Below are 18,324 nucleotides of genomic sequence, written 5' to 3'. Positions count from 1 at the left end.
TATGAGAGACCAAAAGCAATTGTCAATTATAGTGATGAAAATACTCCAATATTCCAAATCACAACCAATTCTTAAGACATATCATATATAAGTCGCACCAGCTAAAAATGAAATTAAAAAATAACATTTAAGACACATTTTGTAGGGGATTATATCACACAAATTAAAGATTCAAAGATGGTAAATTATATTGATGAAAATACGCATTCCAAATCATAACCAATTCTTAACACATCATATATAAGTCGCACCAGCTTAAAAAAGAAATACAATATTTAAGTTACATTTTTTTAAGGGCAGTATTTTTAATCGGAGACCAAAAGCAAAGACGCTCAATTATAGTTATGTAACTCCTCCCACCAAATCATATATAATTCGCCCTGACAAAATTTCCGTCCCATTTTTTTGGCAGAATTGTATTTAATCAGAAACCAAGACAATTATTCTCAATTAAAATTCTTTCCCATTTTTAATTGTCAACCCAATGTCAAATCTGAGTGCGGAAAAGTGGCACGCCAACCCTCAAAGCCAAAAAGCGTTTTGTTCTCCAAACATTTTTCAGCATAATCCGTTAATTCTGTCAAAAGCCTCGTGAGTTTTCATCACAACCGAGACGGAGCGCCGACTTTTATCGGCGCGCGGCGTCTAGCGTCGGGTTGTTTAGCAACATTTTAATCTCCGCCGCGCATCGCCGCCGCCTCGAGTAGCCGATAACGGACTAACAACTGCCGGAAGCTTCATTTTTCCCTCCTAGTTTTTCGGTCTTCCCTCCACCAGAGGCTAATTAAATAAATTTCCCACCTCAGCATCGCCGCAACGTAGAGGAAGATTTAATGCCGCAATTAACATTTTGGCGCCAGCCTGCGGGGGCGTCGCGCGCCAGTCTCAAGCGCTCGTCAGGTTTGTGTTTGTATTAAGAAAAAAAACAAATACATTAAACATTTCTTTGAAGAAGTCAAAGGAACTGACGATGCGGGGGATTGTTTCTTGTGAGCCGATTGAATCAAAGTCGTTTTGAAATGCAATCAAACGCCGTATAACGACATCAGGGGTGTCCAAACGTTGACCTGGGGCCTCAGTTTTATTCGTGAAAGCATCGTTGCACAAGAAGGTTCAATTCAGCCTACATTGCAGTTTTTACTAAATGCATTAAGAGGTTTTAATGGCGCCTCTTCTTTAGTTGAGGGGGCAAAAAGCGCAAAAAAAAACCTCCCTACATTCCGTGTTTGTAAATATATTTTTTTACATTGAAAACATAAAATGGAAAAGAGTAAACATTCTTCGTTTTATTACTGGATCAATTTTTTTTTACAGAAAAATATTTTGGGGGCAAAAAGTGCCCAAAAAAGCCTACATTCTGTATTTGTAAATATTATTTTAAAATTTCATAAAATGGGAAAAGAGTAAACATTCTCCGTTTTATCCGTGGATCAAAATTTTTGATTGAAAATATTTTTAGGGCAAAAAGTGCCTAAAACCTCCCTGATTTTTTTGTTTGTAAATTTTTTTTTTTACATTAAAAAAAATAAAAAGAGTAAACATTCTCAATGTTATTCCTGGATCAAAATTCTTTAAAAAAAATATTTTAGGGGCAAAAAGTGCCCCAAAAACTTGCCAAATTCCGTGTTTGTAAATATTGATTTTTTTTTTTTACATTGAAAAAATAAAAAGGGAAAAGAGTAAGTATTCTCGATTTTATTCACTAAACTCCCCAAACGGGTCCGCATCTAGTCCCTGACCCGGCGCTTTACCCCATATCGACATCACTAGCTTTTCTAGTACTTATTGTTGACGTTGATGATGTCTGAGAGCGCCTTCGCTGTGGTCCAATAAGCATTTAGAATAAATCATGTGAACCAGTGTTGCCCGGAGCTCTGCTTAATTATTTAAAAGCTGAAAATGGCTTCCGTAGTGGACATGAAAGGGAAAATATTCCATCATTTGTGATGACAAATTCATATCATGATTAGAACATCTTTCCCAAAGTTAGAATTTTTTTTTTGGTAAAACCAATATCAGGGGGAAAAAAAGACAAAAATCTGAGAAAATACATCCCAAATGATGAAATTTTATCCTCTTCTGACCCACTTTCGGATTCCGACTCGTCTCACGACAAACACAACGAGTCTACTAGTTTTCCCTCAAATCCCGACCTCCCGTTACGTGATCGTTTTTTAATAACGCTCAGCCGCAACACGACATAAACGATGTTTATACAATTTCCCCAGTTATTGATCTGCGTGAGCCTTGATCCTTTATTTTCCAATCCCTCCACACAGTTATAGCATTTAATTAGTGTGTAAAAATCCACTACTTTAAACCACCTCCTTTTCCATTTGTCACTTTTACAATCACTCCGTCATATTCTCGGTCCCGTATTTACAACAGAACTCAAGTCAATAACTCAGCAAAGATAAAAATAAGAGCGGCCGGTACGCGGGTTCATTTGTGAAAACACTCCATTGTTAATTCCCTTCCTCTTCCTTGTTAAGACGGCGTTAATACCGCTTCTCAAATTGAGTCATGCTTGGACATCGATTGAGTCTCCCACGTAAAACACTCACTGCACAAACAAAAACACCCAAACTAGTCAGTGCAGTTTGTAAACGTTTAGAGACAAAAAAAACGGAATCATCTGCCTTACAAAGATCCTAATTCCAACCTTCCTGAGCAAGCACTTTCAAAACCATTTCATTAGCCACTTTTGCAGCGTCAGTGAGCCCCCAAAATTGGGAAAAAAATGCTTTGCGATTCTCCCGTGGGCTTGTGGGGGAGGGGGAGGAGCAAGGAAGGTTCACATCGGGTGAATGCACCTGGGAAATCGTTTTTTATTATTATTTTCTTTTAGTGATGGCACAAAACGCTCGTTATCCCGGTTGTCCGAGTCTAAAAGGCGCTAAGGTTCCGCGGCTGTGATCATCGCATTATGCTATGCTAATGTCTTCCCGCGCGCGTAGCATTGCGCCACACTGCCGTGTGAAAACATGCTAATAAAGCAACGCGTTTTGCCCCCGCCCGAGGCCGCACGCTAGCTCGCCGTCGCGCGACATCTTTCGTTTCAACGTCACTCCTCTCAAAATTCAAACGTCGGAATTTTCTCGTAAATTGTCAGATGGTTTCTTTGTCTCGCGACTCCCCGCCCCCGCCGGCGAGGCGACCGCCGGTTTCGCCGCCCACGCCGTCCGTGACTCACGCGGGGTTTTCTCCCGACACGGGTAAACAAAGCGCGATGCAGAACAACCGACTTTGAATGACTGCTCCGTGGGTTTATTGTTTTCGGAAGTGGTTTTCAAACAAGACAAAATAACAATAACAATAAACACTCATGTTTTATGAACTGAGCGAAAAATATTTAGGGAATTTTAAGGGCTTTTTAAGTATATTTCTTATATTAAGCAACTATTACGTTCTATCTCTTCATTTAAAAATGCTTAAAAATGCTAAACTAAAAATAGAACTATTTTTTTTCAGTAAAAATAACATTTTCAACACCCAGAAGACATACAGCAGACAAAACCCGAGACCGGTCGTTTTTTTCTGGGTACTCCGGTTTCCTCCCGCATCCCATAAACATGCACACTGGGCTAATTATATGCCGAGTGTGATGGGGTTGTTTGTCACCATGTTCCCTGCGATCCGGGTGTCCAAAGTTGGCCGGGATGAGCTCCAGCACCCCCTCTTGAGGGTAAGCAGTAGGAAAAATGACGGCTAACGGCGAGAGCATGAGCAAAAAGGGGGTCCCCACGTTACCACGTTGTCCCTTTAAGAAGCTTCGTCAGTCAGGGTCTTAACAAGTTCTCCAACAAAAAAACATAAAAGTCCGGCAAATTTGGAGCTTTTCTTTAGCCTAATAATGACTAGGGCATTAAGTATGACTAAATAGTCATTCGCAGTTTGTATTTAGGGAATTTGAGCAACGATTTAAATGGTAATTATCACTTACCTTCCGGGCGACCAAAAGACCGGCGACCAAAAGATCGGCGACCAAAAGACCGGCGACCAATCGACCGTGTACCCGTTAGCCGGCTAATATTAAAAGGTGCGCTCTTCGGGGCCCCCCAGCGACATAACGGCCTTCTTTGACGTCCCCCCCGGCAACGTAACGACCCTAATCAAGCAGTTATCGTGCCGGAGGCCAGAGGGAGGCAGAGTAATGAGAAAGCAATATCCAAGATTAAGAATTAGTCTTTTCTGTAATGGCTCTGTCTCGCCGGGTCGATAGCGCCGCGTGCCGCCGCATGTGCAAGCGGCTCCCGGGAAAACAACAACAACATCATCAACGGCGGGGGCGATCAATGAGACTTTTTCACACATCAGCCTAGACTGATTTCAGGCCACTTCCGGGTCATTTGGATGATTTATATCGGGGAGGTTTTAAACAAAATGAAATGTTGAAAGCCCACGTTAGCGGAACAGACGCCATTGGCCGGGACGGATGCCCAGTTTGGCGTCGACTGTCCCGGTGGGAAATGTATTTTGAAATATTCTATGGAAGCAACAATGTCAGTAAACAAGACTTTGATTCCAATTTAAAAGATGAGATTTTCCGATCCAAAGTGATCAATCAAAACAAGGTTTTACTTTTTGAAGCTACATTAGCTGATTTCAAAACGCTCCTCGACCACTTTATATCCATTTTTGACAGCTAATGGGATTATGGTGCTAATGGCTAACTCAAAACCGACATTCGCAGAACTGGGGGGAAAAAAATCAATGCCACTTTTGTATAATTATAAACTCATTGGCAGCCACTCATTGATTTGGAATGCAGGCCATTTTTTCTCTGCCAACTCTCCCTGTTTGCACAGGTTGGCCATCCATCACTGTCAATTTCAGCATATTAATAAATATATTGAGGCATTGCATACTACCCTATTTTAAATAATTCTATCAGCTAATTTAAAAAAAAGATTCTCCATATTATGGTTGATAACCCAAAGAAAGCTCCCATTAGGAAAGTATGTCAAATTATTATTTACTCATTGTGTATTTATTTTTCAAGGTCTGGTTTGTGTTTTTCAGCACTGAGTAACATAGCGACCAATCAAAAAGGAGGAGACAAATTTTGAATTTCAAAACCATGGTCCATATTTTTCAATTAAATGGTTAACCCAACCCTGTGAAAAAAAACATATCTTACCTATACACACATGGTTATTATATATATATATATATACATATACATATATATGTATATATGTATGTATATATGTATGTATATGTATGTATATGTATGTATATGTATGTATTTATATGTATCTATATATATGTATGTACATGTATGTATGTATATATATATGTATGTACATGTATGTATATATATGTATGTACATGTATGTATATATGTATATATGTATGTATATATGTATATATGTGTGTGTGTATATATATGTATATATGTATGTGTATATGTATATATATATATGTATATTTATGTATATATAAATGTATATATATGTATATATGTGTATATATATGTATATATATAAATGTAAATAGGTATATATATGTATATAGGTATATATAGGTATATATATATGTATATAGGTATATATATATATACATATATATATATATATATATATATATATATATATATATATATATATATAAAATACTTTGGGGCAACTAAGTGGCTGTTGAGATGTATTTTGGAATAAATTGCAAATGTCTGAGTTGTCAGTAAATAAAAAAAGTGCGATTTCTCAAAACAGAAACAACACCTATCGCTCAGGAGAGGTGCGACCATTCAACATTTTAATATGAGCTAACGACATTCGCCAAAGATGACGGCATGTTTACCATAGGTGTTGCAAAAACAAAGAGTGACATGAATCCAAACAGATGCGACGCCGTGGCGTGTTGATTATGAAAATGATAGCGAGCCCGGCGAACGTCAAGGACGCCGATTCCTTTCCGATTAGGACGGACGGACGGGAGCTAAACGAGCTCCCGTTCAGCTGCCGTCGGCGCTAATTGACTTTAGTTCCGTGACAGGTGAAAATGAAACAAGTTCGCGGCTCTCGTTCATTGTGGCGCCGGATCCACCTAGCGGCACGTAAAAAAAATCGTAAATGGCCAGAGCGTATAGTGATTTTTTTTGGGGTGGTTTTTGCATACAGTGATTGACGTACGTGCGGTAATTACACAAGAGAGAGAAGTGGTAATTAAGCTTCCGTCTTTGGCAGTCTGCTTAAACCTCGTTTTCGACAGACGCGGATCTCGTTTGTAATTAACTCTTCTGCGTTGTGGCAATCAATGATTTTTGAGGGGAGATGTTGCATTTTGTTTCAGTTTTGTTTTTTAGAGTTACAAGGTGTAAGCTTAATTCTAATTGTACCGCGTTGACTCAAAAGTTGATTAAAAATAATTGGATGCTTTTTTGCCATTTAAAAGTGTTGGAGTAATCATTATTATAAATGTGTTTGCAATGAATATAAAGCCTTATAATATACATGCTTACTATATTAATCAATATATTTGCTTATTAGGAATAGTAATGCTCATCCTAAATGTGTAACTATATTAAACAATATATATATGTGTTGATCGCTTTCAACGAAGACAAACGCTTACGCCAAGGTCGCTCTCCAGGACAGCTGGGTCCAGCGAGAGATACGAGTTCGCAAGGACATAAAACAATACACTAAGTTCTTGCTCCGAGGACTGAGTACTGGAAGATACACCTCAACCCTTTCCCCAGATGCGAGTTCGCAATGAAGATCGGTGAAGGACGCTTAAATTGTTGTTGGCTCAACGGATGGCTATCAATCAACTCGCATATTGTTTTAATTTGTGACGCTAGGTTGACGCTTGGTTTGCTTGATTATGGAATTGTTTTGTTTCTTGCTTACGCAAATGGAATCGATAACCTTGTAATTGTTTTGATTTGAAGCCTTAAATGGGCAGGACATAATGCCGCTCTTTAGAATAATCTTGGTCGGCCGAGCGGTCCGGATGTATTCTCTTCTTGCAAGAATTAAATGTGATGTGACTACAGATGCCTTTTTTATTGAAAGCTGAATTGGAAAAACCTAAGGATAAACCTACAATTGGATGAATCTAACATTCATCCAACCTAAGGTTCATCTGCATTTTGGAAACTTGAAATTCACAGTATAGCTGTTTACGTTTTTGCCCATTTCTCGAAAAATAGAACCATAAAAGTCAGCATCCTCATAATTTTAATTATTTCCGTGAAAAGGTTGTGTCGATGTTTAGCAAGATCCCAAAAAATGTCTTTTCCCAGGTGTAAATCACTGATTTCGACTGCGAAATGGCGTTTTTTTCGGAGTGCCGGAAATGATTGAGACTTGATGAGACGGCGCTGTCACGTGACCCCCGTCGCGCTTCCCGAGAACGCCGACGCTGATTTCCCCGGAGTGTGTGTTAATTATGTAATTCATGCTCCTATCCAGATAACTCGGCAGGAGCGCGTGTTTCCGGGCGGGTCGCTTTGTTTGCGTCGTTTCCTATTTCTCTGCATGGCGGACCTTTGAGGGGGAATCGCGTCTTTGCGGTCGTGTCAGATTCCTCGTAAAATCGGGGTGAATTACATATGACCAAGTGGATGGACAGTAGATTGGTTGTAATGTGCTTGAGTCGTGATGAGTTGTGTCACTGTTAATTTTTCTCATTCGAGAATTTTGCCAATGCTAAAAGTGGAAAACCCACATTTTCTGATAGTCAGTTTACAAGCAATTTAGGGAAGTGTTTTCTGAATACTGCAAGATAATCACTGAAGTAATCAGAATTGTAATGACTTGGAGAACTGAACTCAAGTTTGAGTGGATTTTTTGGCTTCAAATAATGGATTGGTCGCTATTCACCGTCTATGGAATACTGATTCACATGACATAATGGTTAAATTTCAGTTTTTAATATCAGAATTCTGATTGTAATCTCCAAATGTTGACTTTTATCTCAGAATTTTGACATTAATTTCAGAATTTTGACATGAATTTCAGAATTTTGACTTTAATCACAGAAATTTGAGTTTGATCTCGGAATTTGGATTTTAATCTCAGAATTCCGACTTTAATCTTCGCATTTTGATTTTAATCTCGGAATTTTGACTTTAATCTCAGAATTCCGACTTTCATTTTAGAATTCCGGCTTTCATCTCAGAATTTTGACTTTAATCTCAGTATTCCGACTCATCTCAGAATTCCGACTCATCTCAGAATTCCGACTCATCTCAGAATTCCGACTTTCATCACCGAATTCCGACTTTATTCTTCGAATGGTGGCCACCTTTACCCGCCTTCTTTGACCTCGTCAATAAAATCCACTACTTCATCCCTCTTGCCACACCGCCCACCACCCGTTAGCATCCCGTCTCCGATTAAACCCCAAACCATTTTTAATCTCAACGGCACGAGCGGTCAATACGATGCACGAAGGCACCCCGAAATCTCCCGTCGACCGCCCCTTTTTCTAAGCGCCATTCATCACGCCGCCGCCCCGGGAAAGCACACTTGACCTTGAGGAAGTAGCGACCGCGCTACTTCTCGCGCCGGTCTTGTGTCAAGATGATTTCTTAGTCTATTTAATGGAAGCAACGCCACGCTTTATCACTGGCGGCTTTTTTTCCTTTTCGTCAACAATGCGACGGAACAGTTTATGTTGTGCGCAACAATAAGGAACAGATGATGCGACCCCCCCGCCACCTAAACACATATCCAGCAGCCCCCAACCATGACATTTTATGTCAGGCATTCGTTGTTGCAAGATAAGCTCGAGCGACGACGGAGGCGAGTGTCTCTTTGTCCTTCTGCTCTCTCGCATCAGGCGCAAAACAACATTGTGTCGGTTGCCCGTGTTTTGATTATTGTTATTATCATTATCAGCTCTGGGGTACACTCGTTGCTTTTTCTAATTTATTTTTTAGGTCGTTATTCTGCCATAAACCGTTGGGAAAGTTCAATCTGTCAGCAGAGAAGGAATTGCCACAGGTGACACACATAATAAAGGTTTTAGATTGGTAAACTTTATAATGACGGGAGAAAGGGGGCTAAGGGGGGGGGGAGCTGGTTCGACAACAACATGTGACTGTTGTAACCGGTAATGAAACCACAGTTTGGGAGTCTTGTGTGGTTTTATCTTGGTTTTGGACTCCCAAAGTCTTGCTCTAGTCTCGGTCTTGATTTTTTTCCTCAATCTTTTAATGCCCAATCATCGCATTGTAGTCTCAGTCTTTGTCTTGGTCTTGTTCCTGTCTGAACTCGCAATAGTCTTGGTCTTGTCTGTGTTTTAACATCATTTAGTCTTGGTATTGTCTCGGTTTTGCTCTTGTTTCTGTTTTAACTCCAAAATAGTCCTGGTCTAATCTCGGTCTAGACTCTCCAAATTACTGCTCTTGTTTTGATTTGTGTTTGTCTTGGTCCACCCCTCAACTGGCAATAGTCTTGGTATGGTGTCAGTTTTAACTCTCAATAGTTCACTTCTTTTAGACTTGATTTGTATCAGGCTTGTTCCTGTCTAAACGCCAAATAGTCTCGGTCTAGTCTTGGTCTTGTCTCAGTTTTAGCTCCCAATAGTCTTCCTGTAGTCTTGCCATCTGTAGTAGTCCAATCCATTTGAATTGGGAGGGTAGCAAAAGCAGCCCTTCCCTTTAAAAATGGATTGAATGGGTTAAAAAAGGACAGTTTTGCGATAAAAAAACATAAACATGCTGCAAACCACGATTAGATTCAAACTTAGATATCAAATGATAGTTAAAGACTTGGATCGAAGTGAAGCTTTAATGCTTGAATGTAAATACTGATATGCCTTGCGCCAAATGGTAAAACCCATGGGGAGGGAAATAGTCCACAGTGAGCAAGATGATGCCAAATTTCCAATAAATATGGATGTCGGCCGTATACATCCCGCATTGACCCGCTGCTCCGTCGCGCCACTCAGTCTTCTTTTTAAAAAAATCCAATGAAATGGGCTGGAAATCATTGGGGGTCACCTGTATGCTCGGCAGACTAAACGTCATTCTCGTGTGTGACAGCAAATCTTTGCCAGTCGTGGAGAGGAGGGAGGGGCTTAGACTCGTCGACTTGCTTCCGACCGACTTGTTTACAGTCAAGACGGCGCTGCGCCGAGTTTGTTACGAGGTTGAAAGAGAATCCACGAGAAGAATCTCCGAGGCGAGCTCCTCACAAGAGACCCAAAACCAAAAAGAAACCTCAGCAGGGCTCGTTGGGGTATTTCATGAAAGACCTGATTTAAAAAAGTCAGTTTCTACCCAAAGTGAGCAGATTTTGAGGTGCCCGTGCAGTAAACGGTTGTGAAAGTCATCTAAAGCCGTTCAAAGCTGCATTCATGTGCCTGAAACGGGCGAATGTGTGCCGTTTCTTCTTTTGAAACCAGGTGTCAAAAGACTCAAAATGATCGACAAACATGTCTGCGGCGCGAGTGTTGTACGACTTTTAAAAAAAACAGCGGGGAAAGAAAACGTAACTGCTTCCTTCCCGCAGTTTTACAACACCAAAGCATTGCTCGGGCACAGCGGGGGAGGGCTTCCGGGGGCTGGGCTGCGGGGGGGGAGTTCTAAAGAGTTACCTCAGAGACACCGAGCGGGAATGACAAACACGCCGAGGCCGATCCGGCGACTCCAACCCGAAGCGGTGAAAAGTGAGAAGCTAAATGGAGAGTCGTGCGTCAACCCTCAGGCAGGGGCAATTAAGACATCCATGGCCCAAGGCGGGAAACAACATGGGGGTCGGCCTTGGATTATGGAATTAAGTAACGATTATTTAATAGTATTTGCAAAATGAATGTTATTGACTTTGAAAAAACCGGAAAACGTAGCGCAATTGACAAAGCAATCACGGTTGTTCTCCAGATTGAGCGCCCTCTAGTGGTGTAACCCACCCAACCAGTGCCGGAAATACGAACAGCGACAACTAATGGGCCTCTTGAGTTGATCGTCCAACTGGGGGGTTCCACGGGCCCCCTGCAAACCCTAGGCCAGGGGCAAGATGTCCTGGGGAAAACTTAAAAACTGTATTCTTACAGTTTTAATCATCATAGCTTATTTTCAGGACCTCCCCTCACCCTCAGTTCCAACCCCTATTCTCCGCCCCTGCACCAGACAACAACCAAGATCGAAGGACGGTTCGGCGTCCTTTGGGGGACAAGTTTTTCACAGGAGTGGAGGTGACGAGTCCAAGGTGACTCTCTCCAATATTGATTAATTCATGTAAGCTCCTGATGGATGCAGAGGAACATTTTTTTCCGTGGTGAAGACCAAAGTCCATCACAATCTGCTAATCGAGAAGGCTTAACACAGTAGACATCAGAAGACGCTGGTGGCCAATGAGGTTTGAGCCAGAAAATTGGCAAAGTTTCTCGTCTTACAGACTTGAAATCGCGCCAATAAAAATTTAAATGTTAGTAACTCTCAATTGTCAAACAAAGGCAAATAAAAAAATGTACCGTTTAAAAAAAAAAAGTGAAAAACAGAAGAACTGTTTTAAAGAAAACACCAAGTGGATCAGAAAAATGAGTTTCATACCAATTCATAACGGTAACTCGATATTAAAAGGAACACTATTTAGCCATTTTTACAGATGGAAAAACAGTTGATCAATTTGTATTAACGGACTATTTTACACCATAAACAACCTTCAAATACTTTTCAGTTCTTGCTCAAAGACTGGTTCCACTCAAGCCAGATATTTTTTTTCTTTTTACCGACCCGACATCAGGCAGGATTGCGCTCCCCCCTCCATCACCCCCCACCACACAAGCGTTTCGCCTTCGCGCACAGTAGTGTTACTGTCCCCCCGCCCCGGACTCCCTCTCATTTCGTTTTCCCCGAGCAGGTGTTTGCGGCGGAAACCCGGGAAGACTTTTAAACGACTTTCAATCCGATCCGCCCCGACTCTCCTCCGTGGCGCCGATGCGAACCTTGACAATAACCACACGTGCACGCTTGCCCAATGTGTTCGCGTGCTCGCTTCAATTCGAGTAAAGTACACGTCGTGACGGACCGGGAAAAGTCCCCGAGCCGAGCGGCGGACCGGAGATTCCGAGCCATCCCGATAGGGATCTGCTCGCTGCAGAAAGGGAAGCGGTGGCATCCGTGATCCCTTGTTTCTCTGCAAATCAGATTCCGTCAAGCCGGCGGGATTGTTGACTCTAATCCCGGTCCGCCCGCCGGCGGGAGGAGAGCACTCCCCGCACGCCGCCCGGACAAACAAACGCTCTGACCGCCTTTTCGGCTCACGCCATGTAGGTCGGCCCTCCCAACTTCCGGGATCAGAGTGCCAAAATCTCTCCAGTCGGGGTCAAGCCGATCGGCTCAATTAACGGCGAGCGGGAGGACCGCGAGAGAGGAGGCGGGACGTGCCGGACTTACCCTCAGCGGGATGCTCGGCCAGCCCGTTAAATCCAAACGCTCCGGCCCAGGTCCGCCAAAGTCTCCTCGGAAAGATCCCGCCTCTCGTTCCCCTTTTAATTCCCGAGCCGGCCGTCCCGCCGCCTCGCTGTCATGCTCTCTCCTGCGGGGGTACGCTCCACGCGCGGCGGACGCCGCCGCCACAGTCGCCACGAGGGTGCGTCGGGGAGTCGTGCCCAAAAGCGGCGTGCTGCACTCGCGCTCTGCGGAGCGACTGAGCCAGAGCGCTAGCCTGCGAGTATGGAAGTGAGAGAGGGATGGAAACACACACACACCTCCTCTGCGGGTGAGGTAGCGGTGGTGGTGTGTGTGGGGGGGGGCGTCGGGGAGCAGATTAGAGGATACTAGAAGCACACCCGCACCCTCCCCCAAGCGAGTGGCCGTGGTCATCTAGAAGATTGCCTTTTGTCTACGCACAATCTGGGCACTCACGTTATTAGGCAGACCGTCCCAGCCATTATTCCAGCACTCGCCGCTATATAGAACACGAGATGGACCGTCGGGGTCAGGGTAATCCGCAAAGGTCGACTCTAGGCAAATGGAGCGGTCTCGTTTGGTGAAGAGGTTTAAAAGCCAGTCAAAAGGCTTCGTCAGATCGGATTTTTTTGCAGCTTTGACAAGACCTGGATTTTCTAGTTTGCAACATTTGACTTTGGCTATTGAATTCTCACGCAGATTTGGTCTTTCAATTTCAAGAACAAAACACATAATCTCGTCCACCTGACTTGTTTTGTTGGAACAGAGTCAGGAAATCAAGTTGTTAGTGTTGGGGTTATTCTGGATAATATTATAGATGTATGCATTTTAATTACTTTTGTATAAGAGTGTCTTTAATTTGAGACTGGGGCAAACTCGAGGTCACCCTCCAGGATAGCTGGCTCCAGCTTGTTGACGTAACACCTCACCGTATCCTCGGCTCCAAGGACTGTTTACTGGGAGATACACCTCGATGCAACCCAGATGACACCCAGATGCAAGTTCGCAATGAAGATCTGCGAAGGACTCTTAAATTGCTTTGACTTGGATTCCGGCAGATGGCGATAATCGCAGTTGTTTTTTGACCTCGATGGTGTTATTCGGTTAGCTTATGCAATTGTTTGTATCAGATTACCTTAGATGTTTTGAATTATGAGTGACTAAATGGACTGAGGAGGATGCCACTCTTCAGAATCCTCTTGAAAGAAGGCGAGTTGGGAGTGATTCTCCTTGCAAGTAGTAACCAGTGTATGTTTAAAGATGTCTCCATGTTTGATTAGATTGTGTTAATAATGAATCCATCAGTTAGTTTTTCATTGGAGGTGAAACTGAGGTTGTTTGAGGTACACATATTTCAATTTAAAATACTTGAATACTCATTGTCATGTTAGTTTTCCCCCTGATGATCATGTTTACCTAGATTAATCGCAAATTTGGATGATTAAAAAAAACATTTATCATCGTGAGTGCTCAGTCTTAGGACAGGTGACCAATCTTGCAGCATGATCAGTCTCCCCTCATTCGATGAGCAAGGCAAAACGGGTTACATCATGAAATCATCAAAACTGGAGCCACTTCTCTCAAGTCGGCCATCTCGATTCTTTTTATCTTCATTTTTCTCGGCTTCTTTCTCAGTAGCTCCGGTCTCGGATAATCAGAGCGGTGACCCGCAGCTTTAACCTTTAAAAAAAAAAGGGGGGAGCTGGACATAATGCGCCGGCACACATCACTCATAGCAAAAGGTTACTTGGCCATTAGCATTCTCGCTATTTTATTTGGCCTGTCACAAAGATGTCAAATTCCTCTTTGCCGTGTCGTAAAATAGGAAAAACGCAACCTTTCCGGACGTATTTGTTATTATTTTACAACTATTTGCCATTAGTTAGCGTTTCTAATGTCAAAAGATGGGAAAGCTACTTCAGTAATTTAAGTCATAATAATTCCCAAGCATTTTTTGTGGTGTTTACGGTGGAAAAGTGGATTGTTTGGTCAAACCTGAGGGATTCTGTCCCGCATTGAGATGAGTTCATCACGTGTAGATGTCCAATGCATTTGAACCGGGACGGCTAGCAGTTGTGTTTGTCACTTGTCGGTGTCCAATCCATGGCAAGTGGCTATTAGCCCTCGTGCTAACAAATAGGTCATTATATAGTTGACATTAAAGTGTCCAAATGCTCTTTTTCAGCTTCTTAATCAAAAATATGTTCTATTTATATTTCCAAAAATTGTAAAAACGTGCAGACCGGTAAATATTCCAATTTTATTCCTAAACATTTTGTCCATTGATGCTTCCCGACCAATCTTTACCGCCAGGAGGCGATTCCAAAAATTCCGTACGATTTAAGGACCGAACAAGCGGAACCATTGGACGAGCTCCGTAACGACCCGGCGTCTATCTTTTATTTTTCATCTTTCTCGGAGTTCCGTGCTTCGCGGCGTGCCATTCCGCATCCTCAGATGGGAAATAACAACGCAGATGAGGGCGCTTTCCCCGCCGCGATGCTATTTGCACGCCGGCGCAATCACGAAGAAAATAAATACAAATCTCTCCGCCGGGCGCTCGTAAAACGCGGAGGCACCCGGAAAAAAAAACAACCAAAAAATAGAGAGCTATGAAAGCTGTATTTAAATGTAGCCGTACGGCTTTTAAACGCCACCGTGGGATCAGGGGCGTCCAGATGGCTCGCCGCGGCCCGAGAGGACTCCTGCTTTTAATCCTCTTGGCACCGGGCGGACTAAGCCAGAGGTGGAACGGATGCTTGTAGTCAGGCGCCGGGCGGCCAAACCCGGGCCCAATAACGCGCTGGCGTGCGGCCACGCCGGGGATTGACGCACATCTTCTCTCAAGGTCATCAAACGCTGCGGCGTGCCGCCAAAATAAGGACTGTGATGTAATCAAGCACCGTTTAGAGCCGGACCGATTAGACGGCGTTTTTTAAGGGGCTGATTGGGTGGGTGGCGCCATTGGCGGCGGCCGAACTGCGGCGATAGTTTGGTAAATGTGTGGTAATCAGACTTGATTTGTGGTTTAAATCCGTTCCATTCTATTTTTGTATTACAAGATTTTTGCATTTTACATTGGTGTATATTTGTATAATTTGTATAATCGGTCAAAATTAGCTTTTTTTTGCTAAAGTGATGCTACATGAAAGAAAACCTGAGTTTATTTTTAAGTGTGTCGCCGCTAAAATATTTTATTTCTGGATTTCTATACTCGATGCCAACCATTCAAATTGCATTGGACGTCCATCACCATCAGTGGCAGCCAATGATTTCAAAATAAAACTGCAATATTTCGTCAATACTTACGACGATGTAAACCCCATCAGGCAAAGAAAAATTTATTAACTTTGAAAGATTAATAATACATTATGAATTAATGGGTCATTACATATATAGATAAAAATATATAGAACATTAAGATCCCCTGATCTAAACCCCATCAAGCAAAGAAGAAAGTTTAACTTTGAAAAATTAATAATACATCATGAAATATATAGGTCATGCCTTGTACAGGTAAGAATATATAGAACATTAAGATCCCCTGATCTAAACCCCATCAAGCAAAGAAAAAAGTATTAACTTTGAAAGATGAATAATACATCAGAAAAGATATGGGTCATGCCTTTTAAGGGTAATAATATATAGAACATTAAGATCCCCTGACCGAAACCCCATCAAGTGAGGAAAAAATCTAGGGTTAAAAACAAAGAAATCTAAACCTTAAGAAATTGGAGTTTCCCCAAATTATGACAAAATTATGACAAAAACTCAGTAGCCTTTTCATCTAACAACACCATGCAAAAAAAATAGACTCCGCCATAAATTTATGATGCAACAGCGCAATTCTATTTTTCCCATTTCCAACCAATACACGGCGCATAACAACTGGCTTCCCCCTCACGTACGAGGACCCTCGTAGACAAGCGCCTTCCTCGTGACCCCCCTCGCGTGATCAAATGCTCCGTCGAACCCCGGAGATTGCCGCGTTGAAATATTAATATCCTATCAGAGGAGGCGCCAATAACCACGGCTAATCCTCAGAGGGAGTATTTACACTGCAAAATTCACGCACGCGTACGATTGGCCGCTAATTGTGTCGGCTTTATCTATTAATTGACCGCCGGGGGAGAGCAGCGGCTCTCGGCGGGCGTCCTTTCCGCTCGCCTTGCGTCATCCGGCGAGCGAAAAAGCGCAGTTGAAGCGCCTTTGACAGGTTTTCGCAAACAAAGTCTTGCTTTTAAATGCCTTAGTCATAGAATTAGGTCGACTAAGTGTAGATGTTCAATCGAAATCAGATTCTAGGTGAACCAATGAACAGGGCGCCAAATTTCGCAATGAATCCATTTGGCGATTAATCTCATTTTGAGATTAATCTCGGAATATTAATGCTATAGAGTGTGGATGGTTCAAAAATAGATTAATCATTGAATCATTTTGGGGTTAGTCAATAAATTGCAGTGTTTAACGTCACATTTCTGACTAATACATTTTTGCGATTAATCTCGGAATCCCAATTCGAGAGTTAAACGTGGTGGCAATTCATCAAATTTCTGACTAATATAATTTTGCGATTAATGTACCAATGAACAGGGCGCCAAATTTTGCAATAAATCCATTTGGCGATTAATCTCATTTGGAATGTATTCTTCATTTGAGATCAATCTCGAATTCTAATGCTACTGAGTGTGAATGGTTCAAAATTAGATGAATCATTGAATCACTTTCAGGTTAGTCAATGAATCGGAGAGTTTAACGTCAAATTTCTGACTAATATAATTTTGCGATTAATCTCGGAATCCCAATTCGAGAGTTTAACGTGGCGGCAATTCATCAAATTTCTGACTAATATAATTTTGTGATCAATGTACCAATGAACAGGGCGCCAAATTTAGCAATAAATCCATTTGGCGATTAATCTCATTTGGAACGTAATCTTCATTTGAGATCAATCTCGAATTCTAATGCTACTGAGTGTGAATGTTTCAAAATTAGATGAATCAATGAATCACTTTGAGGTTAGTCAATGAATCGGAGAGTTTAACGTCAAATTTCTGACTAATATAATTTTGCGATTAATCTCGTAATGGTACTCGTCTCTCTTTCTCACAATCTATCCATCCATAATTTGGTCTCAAAAGTCAACTATTGATCTTTTGCTTTGTCCTCTGAAGCAAATCTTGCCTTTGGCAATTTTGGGGTGGGGCTTTGAAGTGTATTTATTTATTTATTTATTTTTGATGAGGGCTCAGGTGCAGCTTCCATTAGCCAGCGTGGCACTAATGCAATCAGCGGGATACCTCTCAACTCTGCATCGCCGGGCTCTAGACAAGCCCAGTCCATCCCAGGGGGGTTCTGGGGCCAGAAGGGGACACTTGGAGCCCACATGGCTAACGGCGTTATGTCATTAGTGCTTCGTCCTTAAGCTAACCCAAATATTTGTTTTCTTGATGTTGTTCTAGCGCTAATATTTCAAGACTGGGGTTCGGTTGTTTTGTTACATCTCATCCTGAAAATGGTGACTGGAAACGTGTAGTCAGGCTTCAGCATGTAAGCAATTCGCTAGCTTGTCTTCCCGCCTCGTGTTCGTCAGTCCAGATGCGAGCTGGAAATAAAAGCTCAGCATCATCATCACGGTTTGCATTTTTTCCCGCGAGGAGACATTCGGCGTCAGCACAAACCCGTCGCCGCGCCAAATGTTCTGCTTCAAAACGGCGCCGACGGTGTCCGTCCACGGGGGTGCATCCAGGTGTCCAAAGATGTAGGCGTCTGCTCGGTGTCCTTCGGTCCGTGGAAGCGGCAAAGGTTTTGCTGAGTTAGCGCATAGTGCTTGTGTTTTTTTTGCAGTTTTTTTGGTCACAAAGACATTACGTCGGCAACAGTCAAAGTCAAACTACTTCCTTTTCACGCGAGGACCAATGAGAACAGTCCAGTAACGAAACAGGTTGTGTACGGTA

General features: G+C 42.4%; 1 protein-coding gene across 1 annotated transcript in view; it reads right to left on the bottom strand.

Annotated features, from left to right (window-relative positions):
• LOC144091703 (cadherin-12-like) overlaps positions 1–12,626 on the bottom strand; it is a 77,262-nt gene extending 64,636 nt beyond the window's left edge. Inside the window, exon 1 of the mRNA XM_077624274.1 lies at positions 12,353–12,626. The gene's annotated coding sequence lies outside the window, so the exon portion shown is untranslated. The remainder of the gene's footprint in view (positions 1–12,352) is intronic.
• Between the last annotated feature and the right edge of the window lie 5,698 nt (positions 12,627–18,324).

Source organism: Stigmatopora argus, chromosome 17, assembly GCF_051989625.1.
Source record: "Stigmatopora argus isolate UIUO_Sarg chromosome 17, RoL_Sarg_1.0, whole genome shotgun sequence".
In the NCBI taxonomy this organism is placed as follows: Eukaryota; Metazoa; Chordata; class Actinopteri; order Syngnathiformes; family Syngnathidae; genus Stigmatopora; species Stigmatopora argus.
Note: the sequence above shows the minus strand (reverse complement) of the source record. Positions and strands in the feature narration are given on the sequence as shown.